General features: G+C 36.9%; 1 non-coding gene across 1 annotated transcript; it reads right to left on the bottom strand.

The window, feature by feature from the left end:
- Window positions 1-5,350: 5,350 nt before the first annotated feature.
- Window positions 5,351-5,457, bottom strand: LOC128035121 (small nucleolar RNA R71). The gene has a single exon (XR_008191523.1). It is a non-coding gene; the product is annotated as a small nucleolar RNA R71 (small nucleolar RNA).
- Window positions 5,458-12,172: the final 6,715 nt, after the last annotated feature.

The following is a 12,172-nucleotide window of genomic DNA, read 5'->3' on the forward strand; positions in this document are numbered from 1 at the left end:
CGGTGCAGTTAGGAATCGTCTTATGTCTTGCTCCTCACAATACTCCATCAAAGCCATCGAAGTATACTCGCTACCTCTATCAGATCGTACAGATTTGATGTGTCTACCAGTTGCTTTTTCCACCATCACTTTAAACTTTTTGAACATCTCGAACGCCTCGAATTTTTCTTTCAGAAAATAAACCCAAGTTTTTCGTGAGAAATCATCGATAAAGGAAATGAAATACCTTTTACAGCTAAAAGATTCGGGGGTGATTGGTCCACATATGTCGGTATGAATCAATTCTAGAAGTTACTTAGTCTAATATTCTACCTTATTTTGAAACAAATTTCTCGCATGCTTGCCAAGCACACATTCTTCATAAAATTTTCCTTCGTAGTCCATGTCTGGTAGCTCGTGCACCATGTTCTTCTTCACCAACTCGATTAGACCACCATAATGTAGGTGGCCAAAAATGAGATGCCACAGTGACGCCTTGTCTTCAACGTCGACTCGTAAACATTTTTCTCGAACGCTTCTCAAATTTAACGTGTACATGCTATTTCTCCCCATTTCAACTCAAGCGACCAAACACCCTTGCTTATCTTTCCAGTGTAACACCCGGTCTTTCATAAGTACTGAATAATCTTTTTCCATGAGTTGCCCCATACTTAAAATGTTGGTCTTGAGGTCTGGTACGTAATACAGATCTTGGATTGACCCAACTAACGCATCCTTTTGTAAATAACAAATGGTACCTTGGCCTTTTACCTCAACCTTCGACGCATCTCCAAACGACACATGTCCCGTTTCAATCTTTTGCATCTCTTTGAATAGGTGTTTGTCCCCACACATATGGTTGCTTGCACCTGTGTCAAGGTACCACACCATGTTGTTGTTGGTGTTGACCTCATTGTGTGTCATCAAGAGAAAACCTTCTTTCGCCTCCTCATTTTCTGTGGTAAGGTTGGTTGTCTCTTCTACCTTTTTCGAGACACAACATTCTTTCGCGAAATGCCCTGCCTTACCACAATTGTAACACTTATCAGAGTTACAATCCTTTGCATAGTGACCATATTTGCCACAGTTGTAGCACTCGATGTTGGAATAATTCCACCATCTGCCTCTTCCACGCCAATTTTGTTGGTTTGATTGCTCTTTCTCCTCATAATGCCCTTCTTGATCACGGCCTTTTCCACCACGACCATTTCCTCCATCTCCACGACCATGGCCTCTACCTCAAAAGATTTGAAAATAGAGAACCTTTTCATCTTTGATTGATGCCTTGGTTTGAAGTGCTTGTTCGAGTGTCTCCTCTTTCTTCTTCTTCTTACGTTGCTCATGTGCCTCGAGAGAACCAGCGAGTTCATCAACTGTGTGTGTTGCTAGATCCTTTGACTCTTCTATGGCACATATGATATTCTCAAAACTGTCAGTTAATGACCTCAAAATCTTCTCCACTACTCGTGCATCGGTTAACGCTTCTCTATTTCGGTTGAGTTGGTTCACCACGGTTTGAACACACGTGATGTAGTCAAAGACACCTTCCGATTCCTTCATCTTCATGCCTTCCAACTTACCGCGAAGAGTTTGAAGGCAGACTTGTTTAACTTAGTCGACATCTTTGTACACCTTCGCAAAAATGTCCCATGCTTCTTTTGAGGTTGTCGCACTTAAAATCTTCTCAAAGCTCGACTCGTCAACAGCTCGGAATAACTTGTACAATGCTGCCTTATCTTTCGATCGTATTTCTTTCAACGCTTTGTTTTGAGCCACCATCTATCCCGCAGTAGTTGTCGGTTCTACAAAACCTTCTTGGACCACCTCCCAACCATCTTGAGACCCGAGAAGAACTTTCATTTGGATGCTTCAATTCTCGTATTTCACCTTTGTTAGTCGAGGCAGCGACATATTACTAGTCACACTCTCCATAGCTCTGATACCAAATTGTAAAAATGTTCATTATATATATCAAATGCTTACAAACTATTTATAGACTATAGTCTGCCCTATAAAACAAAAACTGAAAATATTAAAATCTAATAATAGCCATAAACCAATGACTCTTGACATTTCATTCTCCTAAAAAATTGCTAATTTAAAACCATTAAAAAGCATAACTCTTGACCTTTCATTTAATGTTTATTCAATGATAATATATATTAGATTAGTTTATATAATTTGGTATTTGAGTTTAACACTTTTTTGTTATGTGATACTTGTGTTTTTTGTTCAATCTAGTACAAGTATTTAGCAAAAGTTATATATTTTGGATCCAAAAGTAACTTTGTTAACATTTTAGTGTTTGATTTAGGTTTTCTGGTTATTTTGATGAAAGCTAATTGGTAATTTTATTAGGCTTGTATTTTTCATGATTTTGTGGATAGAACTATAACAGACCATACCCAACCCAACCGCTGGGTCCAAGTTACAGAATGTCACATTCATTATCGGAGCAACTATGATCTATTTGCATTGGAAAATATATCTATATTGTAGTAAACATGTAACTATTTTTTATATATTTGAACAATGAATAAATAAATAAAATTAATTTCACATTTTAATGTTATATATTTTATGTTTCTAACTTTCATATTTTGCATACATAGCAAAAATGTGACAAACAAATATTAACTCATTAATTGTTTAAGTTTAAACTGATGATAAGTGACACGGTAAGAACGTTTACATTGCAAGAAGACAACTTGCTTCAGTAGATTATCTAGAAGAGTTTGTAATCTCCGTAAAAGAATCAAAGAGGGTTTGGTTTAAATACTTAGAAGGATTATTATGTCATCTACAATTTCAATTAGGAAGATGGCTAGTCTTAGCTATTGGTGTAATACCCCGGCCGACGTAGTCCTAGATTGGTGAATTGTTTGGGCAGATAGTTGGTTAAGATTAAGTTAAGAAAAAGTTGAAATGTGTTCTACCCGCAAATGTTGTATTTTGTATTGTTTGATACGCCATGAGTGGCAGGTTGTTAGATTAATCTGGTAGGTTTGTCTTGATTTTGGTTGAAGGGTTAGCCTTTTTGGCCAAGTGTTAGGTTTCTGGTTTTGTGTCTTGACGTGGTTGTTGGGAGGAAGCCGGTAATCAGTGTCTTCTCTACGTAAGATGTGTGATAGATCCTTTTGTTAGTATATGCCAGTAGTGGATTATGGGATTGCAGACCCAATTGCATTCTGTTTGAAAATGTATGTTTATTGTTCAATTTTAGTTAAGTTTTTATTAAGATCCGATTAGAAATTAACTATATTTTATTATTATTTTATTTTGTGTGATGCTAAGAATGATTATGTTGGCCATAATAGAGTATGATTTAGCTTTGCATGTTAGCCACATGTAAGTTGTACGAGAGTTGTGTAAGTTATATATATATCGGTGAAACTTTTGTAGTGGGGTGATAAGCTATAAAAGTAACATATTTTAAATCCCATTCTTAATGCATTTTTGAATGATTAATTATGTAAATTAGTGAATTTGATGCTCCAACTCCTTTAAATTCATGTTTCTATACTTAGGAGAGCACTTGGGAGTGAAAGGAGTGAAAAATGAGCCAAAATCGGATAAATAAAGTTGATTCTAGGAACCACACGGCCTGGGAATTCCCACACGAGCTGGCCACATGACCATGTACCAGCCCGTGTCGATAACACACCCTGCCTCTCTTCTACACGAAAAAACCCAATTTTTAGGCTTTCTGAGCATTCTAAAGTCTATAAATAACAATTAGAGGAGGACTTGAAGGGAGATTCAGAGAAGATTGAAGAAAAGACTTGAAAACGCCATCGAAATCAACTCAGAGCGGATCTTCTTCAAGATTGAATATCTCCATTTAATTTGTTTTGAAGTTTTATTGAGTTTCTTTATGTCTTATTAATATCCTAACTTTGAGATATTTCTATTTAGGATTATGAACTAAATTCCCTAGATACCTAGGGAAGATGAAACCTATGATGAATCCTTTTATTTGATGTCTAATTTACATGATAAATACTGAATTCTTGTTCTCAATTATGTATGCTTCTTTGGTGTTTTAAATCTAAGGATATTAATTCATGTTTAATGTGCATATTTTAGTGGAGCAAAATTCCATGTCTAAGAGTAGATCTAGCATAATAGAGTGGAGTTGCATGCAATCCTAGAAATAGAACGACATAAATCTAGGGGATTAGAGTCAAATCTAATAGAGGAATCCATAGATTGAGTTAATGGGACAATAGGGGTTTTAATTAGAAAGATATTTCAATTAATCAACCTAGAGTCAGTTGTTCTTACTCTCGAAAGATATATTAACATAATTGAGGGATTTCTACGGATTAAGGCACAAGTGAATAAATTGTTTAATTCAAATTTATAATAATAAGTGAAGTCTAGGTGGATTCTTTCCTGGGTATTGTTTCTCTCATTGGCATCTTCGAATATTTTCCTATTTTATTTTCTGTTGTGTTCTCAATTAAATTAGTTTACTAATTTTAGATTTAAAAACAGTCACTCCAATTTGTCGGCAAAATAATAGAAAAATGGTAATTACTAGTACTTTTAGTTCTTGTGGATACGATATTCCCTACTCACCATAACTATACTATTGTACGATAAGTGCGCTTGCCTTAGTCGTATTTATAGTTAGTTTAGTGACCATCAAGTTTTTGGCACCGTTGCCGGGGACTAAAATATTAGGAACACTAGATTTTTATTAATTTAGTCATTTATTTTTATTGCATTTTATTTTTGTTTTTAGTTTAATTTTTTTCTATTTTTTCTTTTATTTGCTTTTGGCAGGTTCCTTTAGTTTATGACTAGAAGAAACTCGTCGAGACTAATACTCTTATATAGTGAAATTGAAAGTACAACTCGCAGAAATTGTAGAGAAGCAAGGCAGAGTCGATAGAGTATAGTAGATGAGCAAGAGGACGTTGTTGTTATTACTGAGGAGATAGGTGATAATAGGAATAATTAGCTACCTCCTGTAGTTGCTGCAAATCCAGATCCTGCCCTTCGTACTATGTATGATTATGCCAAGCCCACTCTAACTGGGGTTGAATTGAGTATTTTGAGACCCGCTATTGCTGCAAATAATTTCGAACTGAAGCCGAACACTATTCAAATGATACAACAATTGGTTCAGTTCGATAATTTGCAAGACGAAGATCCCAATACTCATTTGCCTAACTTTTTGGAAGTCTGTGATACATTCAAGATTAATGGCATTTCTGACTACGCCATTTGCCTACGGTTGTTTCCCTTCTCGTTGAGGAACAAAGCTAAACAGTGGTTGAATTCTTTACCATGAGGTTCTATCACTACATGGGAGCAAATGATCGAGAAGTTCTTACTGAAGTATTTCCCATCGACTAAGATGAAAAAGTTGAGGAATGGCATCTCTTCCTTCTTTCAAATTGACTTAGAGACCCTATATGATGCATGAGAAAGGTATAACGACTTATTGAGATGGTGCCCTCACCATAGGTTACCTTTATGGCTAGAGGATCAAACCTTCTATAACAGTTTGAATCCATCAACTAGGCAATTGATCGATGCAGCAGCTGGTGGTACATTGAACAACAAAACACCTGAAGCGGCTTATGAGTTTACAGAGGAGATGGCACTAAACAATTATCAGTGGCAAGTCATGAGGACAAAGCCGATAAAAGTAGCAGGTGTTTTCAATTTAGATGAAATCACCATGTTATCGAATTAGGTAGAACTGTTAAATAAGACAATTGATGGTTTATGTGTTTCTACGCAGGTACAACCGATGATGAAATGCAACACAAATGGAGGAGTAATGAACAATCCAGATTATTTACCCTATGATCCTAGCACAGAGAATGAACAAATCAATTATATGGGTAATAATTCTAGATCTCAAAATAATCCTTACAGTAACACTTATAACGTAAGTTGGAGGAATCATCCCAATTTCTCTTGGGGTGGTCAAGAAAATCAGAGAGCACAACCTCCTCCAGGTTTTCAACAACCACCTTACCAACACGAGAAGAAGTCAGGATGAACAAAAACCAGTCGGTAAGGAATATAAACCTAGAGTGTCATATCCTAACGCGACAAAGAAAGATCACACGAACGAACAATTTGGTAAATTTCTTAAACTTCTAAGAAAGTTACATATTAACTTACCGTTTATTGAAGCTCTCTCACATATGCCCAATTATGTAAAATTTTTAAAGGAGCTTTTGGCAAACAAACAGAAGTTAGATGATTTGTCGTATGTGGAACTAAATGCATTTTGCTCAGCCATCTTTCAAAATAAACTACCTAGCAAATTGAAAGATCCAGGGAGTTTCACTTTTCCTTGTTTAATTGGTAGTTTCAATATTAATAGTGCTTTGGCTAATTTAGGGGCGAGTATTAATGTCATGCCCTATAAAATGTTTAAACAATTAGGTTTTGGGAAACCCAAACAAACTAGGATGAGTATTCAATTAGCAGATAGGATCATTAGATTTCTTAGGGGTATTTATTGAAGATGTTCTTGTCAAAATTGATGAATTTATATTCCGAGTTGATTTTTTTATTTTAGACATGGATGAGGATAGTGATGTACCGTTGATGCTAGGACGACCCTTTTTAGCAACTGCTAGTACTATTATTGATGTTGGTATAGTTGAACTAGTACTTCGTGTAGGTGACGAAATGATTACTCTCTAAGCTCAGGATTCTGTTAAGACATCTAGTGATCGAGATGGTCTTACAAGTTCTGTCAATATAAGTAACCATGTGGCTCAACATTCTTTGCAGGAAATACCTCGAAAAAACGTGATGGAGCCAAGTTCCAGTTCATGTGATAAAAATAGAACGACTCAAGAAGAATGAATGTTACAGATCGAGGAGCTAGACGAATGGCAGACATATGTCAAGGAAAACCGAGGATACCTGATGCAAAACCAAAGCGGTGCCATGATGAGGAAATGGATGGAACGAACCAATTTATTGTTAGAGACAAGGTACTGCTAGATAAAATACATCCTCGAATTGCCAATTCGGAGCTTGATATAAACGAATCAAATCCCTTTATGTTACTGAATGTCTTTCCATATGGTATAGTCGAGGTAACTCATCCTGAATTCGGCACATTTAAGGTAAATAGTAATCGACTTAAACCTTTTTGATGATAGAATTAATAGCAAGAAAGAGAAGTTTCAAGCAAGTGCGAGGTAAGTCAAGCTTAGACTTTAAATAAGCACTTCTCAGAGGCAACTCGAGCGCTAACACTGCTAATTATTTTACTTTTAATTCAAGTTAAATAGGTATTTTTAACCAACACGGCTTGGGCACACGGGCGTGTCCCAGGCCGTGTGCACTAAAAGGGGTTCGACAGTGAGTTACATGGCCTGGCGACATGGCCATGTGACCCACATGGCCTGGACACATGGGCTTGTCCTTGGCCGTGTGGATCCTAAAACTTAGTTTTAAAATTTTAAGAAAATCAACAGTGAGTTACACGGCCTGACGACATGGCCGTGTGACCTACTAGGCCTGGACACACGGGCATGTCCTTGGCCGTGTGGATCCTGGAAATTAATTTTTCCAATAATTGACAGAGACACGGTCTATGATAGTCTACATGGCTAGATGACATGACCGTTTGGACCACATGGCCTAGACACACGGGCGTGTCCACAGTCTTGTGAAACCTGGAGCTATTTTCTCATAGTTAAAACAAGTCAGAGAGTTACACGGATAAGATACATGGTTGCGTGCAAGGTACGGCTAGACCACACGGGCGTGTGAGCTGCCACACAGGCGTGGGAGAAGCGAAGGAGGTAGCACACGGCTGTACGACACGATCGTGTGCGAGACACGGCCTGGACACACGGACGTGTCTGAGGTCGTGTGACGAATTGGCCCTTATTTTTTAAAGCGTTCATGGGCTGAAATGGAACCACATGTGTGTGTGACACGGCGGTGTGGCCCAACACGGGCCTTACAGGACTGTGTCCCCCATTTAAAATCCCTAATCCCTTTCGAATTTTTTTATCCTCTCTTCTTCCCCAACCCTTCCTCCAAACCCTAGCGCCACTTCCTCCAACCGCCATATTTCTGGGCACCTTCCCCCTTCCCTATTTGACGATCGTCACACCTCCCTTAGCTCTCCGATGACCCCCACAGCTCCCTCACCCAAGCCCGTGCTTTTCCCTTTCTTTCTCTCCCCCATCACCTCTCCCTCACAGTACCGCCACCGCCCTCTTTTCTTATCTCTCCCACACGACCACCACCCCTCGTCACCAGCCCTGCTTCGCCATCCTTTCCACATCGCCATCGCCTCCGTCTGCTCTGGTCATCCCATCGTACACCATGGCAAACACTCAGTTTGGGCCACTATATTGACTAGGCCACTTTGAGTAGGTCGACCTTGCTAATCTTGTTCGGGCTTTTCTTACCATAGCCCCACGGGACTGGTTCTTCGCTATCACCGAGCCCACCTACTGGAGCTGACTTTGGAGTTTTGCTCCACATTTCATCTTCAGCATGCGATGACATCGCATGACGAGCAAGGCAGCATCACTTTCAGACTTGGTGGCCTAGTGCGGCACATTAGTGTGCCTGAGTTTGGTACTGCTTTGGACCTCTACACTGAGAAGTTTATGAGTACCGAGAACCTCCTTCGCCTACATTGGCACACATCCACTACTTGCCATCTTGTTGTTGGATCTTATGGTGAGTACAATACCATATCATGCGAGTCGATCGAAGGCTACATCTCTCTCTCTAGCTTTGCCGTACACTCATGCCCTGTTAGCTCATACTTTGACTTGTAGGAGAGAGAGCACCGACATCGTCAGTACTATCAATTCTTATTTTTCTATGTAGCATGGCCACCAGGCATATATTTGATTTGGCCTATTTGATTGCCCTAGCCTTCTGCCATCAGACAGATCACCACAGGAATGACCCTATCTGTTTAGGTCCTCATGTGACTCGACTCGCTCGACACTTCAGTCTGCTCGATACACTAGAGCAGTCCTCTACACTTACTCTCGTCAGCCAAATGTCCCCACAGGGAATCTCGACCATGATCCGTATTAGGATGATATAGCGGCTTCGTGGAGTTGATACTCCTCAATATCATTTACTTCATTCTGACTCTCAGAATGACCCAGAGGACTTCACTGATGATGTCCCACTACATCACGAGGACCAACCTCATCCTCCACTTTCGAGTCACTGTCCTGTTTCTTCTACTGCCACTTTGACAGACCTCTCCAAGCGGTTTACTCGCTTTGAACAACAGTGTTTTTAGAGGTTCAACAGTATTGACGTGACATTACAACAGATCTGTCAGCATCTCTATAACTCCTCCTCGGCGTACTCACGGCGCTGACACTTCTGGTGATGAGGACAATTGAGTCTATTTTATTTTATTTTATTTTTAGTTTTCATTTATTTTTTATTTTCTTAGACTTATTTTATTTATATTTTGAACTATCTTCCTATATTTTTATGGTTGTTTTTACTCGAGTTAGTAACCCCTTAATTTTCTTCACTATTTGTGTTTATTTTCTTATTAGTTTACTCGGAATTCTGCACTACAAGTAGATTTATCTATATTTTCGCTTTTCACCATTCTGGCAATTTCATCCAATATTCAGGGCAGTTTTAGTTTTCTCCCTCTCTTATGATATTCTATCTATACTGTGCTTATATATGTTTGTACATTGTGGACAATGTATATCTTAAGTGTGGGGAGGTTATTTATATAATTATCAGAAAATCCCTAATTATGTCTTATGTTTAAGTAATTTTCTCATACTTCTATTAGAATGATTTTTTATCGATTTGAGATTTTTATTGATGTGTTTTGGATTAATTTGTAGATAATTGTGTATTGGTTGATTTAAACTTGAAGACATGGGTGAATCAAGCATGATAGGCTATGTTTTAGAAATAAAAAATTTTAGGTTGTTTCTCTAAATTTAAGTATTATCTTCAAGTTTGAGATTTACAAGATTGACATCAAAAACCATAAATTTTTGTGAGATTTTGAGCCTTTAGAGCATACATTTTTATTGCTCACTTTTATTATTGGTTATGAGTTTGTCAATATGATTTCTTATTTGAGACCACACTTTGTGATTTGATATACTGAGATGATAAAGGCACTTAGGTTTAACCCACTTATCCTTTAAAAGCCTACCTACATAATTAACCCTTAGTGAACCCCGTTGAGCCTAACACACAATTTCCTAAATCACCCATTAATGTTAACCCATAACTCATTCTTTTTAATTCATTGAGAATTTTTCCATTTTATTGACTCCATTTTTGTCAAGACTTGATTTGATTAGTTGCCTAACTATGCTATTTTGCTTAATTTGTTGAATTATTGATTTTTTTCTCAATTGATAAAAAGAAAAGAAAAGAAAAATATTTCTATATATATTTATTTAATTACATATTGTTTATTTAATTCTACGAGCTTGAACAATTAAATTCATATTTTGAGAAGAAGCTTGTTTTCTTATTGATTGAATAGTTCTTGATTGTTCCACTTGCTTTTAATTTAGCATTTGTTATTTTTCTAATTTGGTAATTTATTAAGTTGATCTCAATTTTAACTATCTTTTCGGCCTTTCTCCACACCTTTAACCTAAGCCCCATTACAACCTCTTAAAGACCTTTTGATTTGTGTATCATATCATTTTATAATGGTGGAGATTTGACTTTCATGCAAGCCTATGGTAATGATGTTTTATGATTGACTATTGAGTGCTTATTCTTGAACCTGAAACACTTTGAGTAATTTGAGTGATTCTTTAATGAGGTTGTCGATTCTTGTCAATTTTAAACTAAAGGTAATTACTTAGATAAGGACAAACACCTATGTTTTCATGCTTAAATTTTTTAGCCTAGATTGTATGAGAATTTAGTGTTCTTTTAGTTGAATTGCCAATGCATGATTATTTATGGATTATTTTGGGACATTATTAATAAGAATTTCAAATTGAGAAAGATTGATTCTTAATTATAAGTTGAGAATTGTTCTTGAGGACAAGCAAACGCTTAAGTGTGGGGATATTTGATAAACTATAAAAGTAACATATTTTAAATTCCATTCTTAATGCATTTTTGGATGATTAATGATGTAAATTAGTGAATTTAATGCTCCTAATCCTTTAAATTCATGTTTCTATACTTAGGAGAGCACATGGGAGTGAAATGAGTGAAAAATAAGCCAAAATCGGATAAATAAAGTTGTTTCTAGGAACCACATGGCCTGAGCATTCCTACACAGGCTAGCCATATGCCCGTGTGAGCCACACGGGCTGGCCATAAGCCAGTGTGAGCCACACGGGCATGTGCCATCCCGTGTCGATAATGTACCCTGCCTTCCTTCTGCACGAAAAATCCCAATTTTTAGGCTTTCTGAGCATTCTAAAGTTTATAAAAACATATTAGAAGAGGACTTGAAGGGATATTTAGAGAAGATTGAAGAAAAGACTCGAAGAACGCCATCGGAATCAACTCAGAGCGGGTCTCTTTCAAGATTGAAGATCTCTATTCAATTTCTTTTGAAGTTTTATTGAGTTTCTTTATGTCTTGTTAATATCTTAACTTCTAGATGTTTCTATTTTGGATTATGAACTAAATTCCCTAGGAAGATGAAACCTATGATGAATCCTATTATTTGATGTTTTATTTACATGATAAATACTTTATTCTTGTTCTCAATTATGTATGCTTATTTCGTGTTTTAAATCTAAGGATATTAATTCATGTTTAATGTGCTTATTTCAATAGAGCAAAAGTCCCTGTTTAATAGTAGATCTAGCATAATTGAGTGGAGTTGCATGCAATCCTAGAAATAGGATGACATAAATATACTAGATTAGATTCAAATCTAGTAGGGGAATCCATATATCGAGTTAATGTGACAAGAGGGTTTTTAATTAGAAAGAGATTTCAATTAATCATCCTAAAGTCAGTAGTTCTTACTCTTGAAAGAGATATTAACATAATTTAGGGATTTCTATGGATCAAGGCATAAGCGAATAAATCATTTAATTCAGATTCATAATAATAAGTGAAGTCTAGGTGGATTCTTTCTTGGGTATTGTTTCTCTCATTGGTATCTTCGAATATTTTCTTAATTTATTCTCTGTTGCGTTCTTAATTAAATTAGTTTAGTAATTTTAGATTTAAAAATAATCACTCCAATTTGTAGGCT

The sequence above is a fragment of the Gossypium raimondii genome, chromosome 11 (assembly GCF_025698545.1).
Source record: "Gossypium raimondii isolate GPD5lz chromosome 11, ASM2569854v1, whole genome shotgun sequence".
Classification (NCBI taxonomy): Eukaryota; Viridiplantae; Streptophyta; class Magnoliopsida; order Malvales; family Malvaceae; genus Gossypium; species Gossypium raimondii.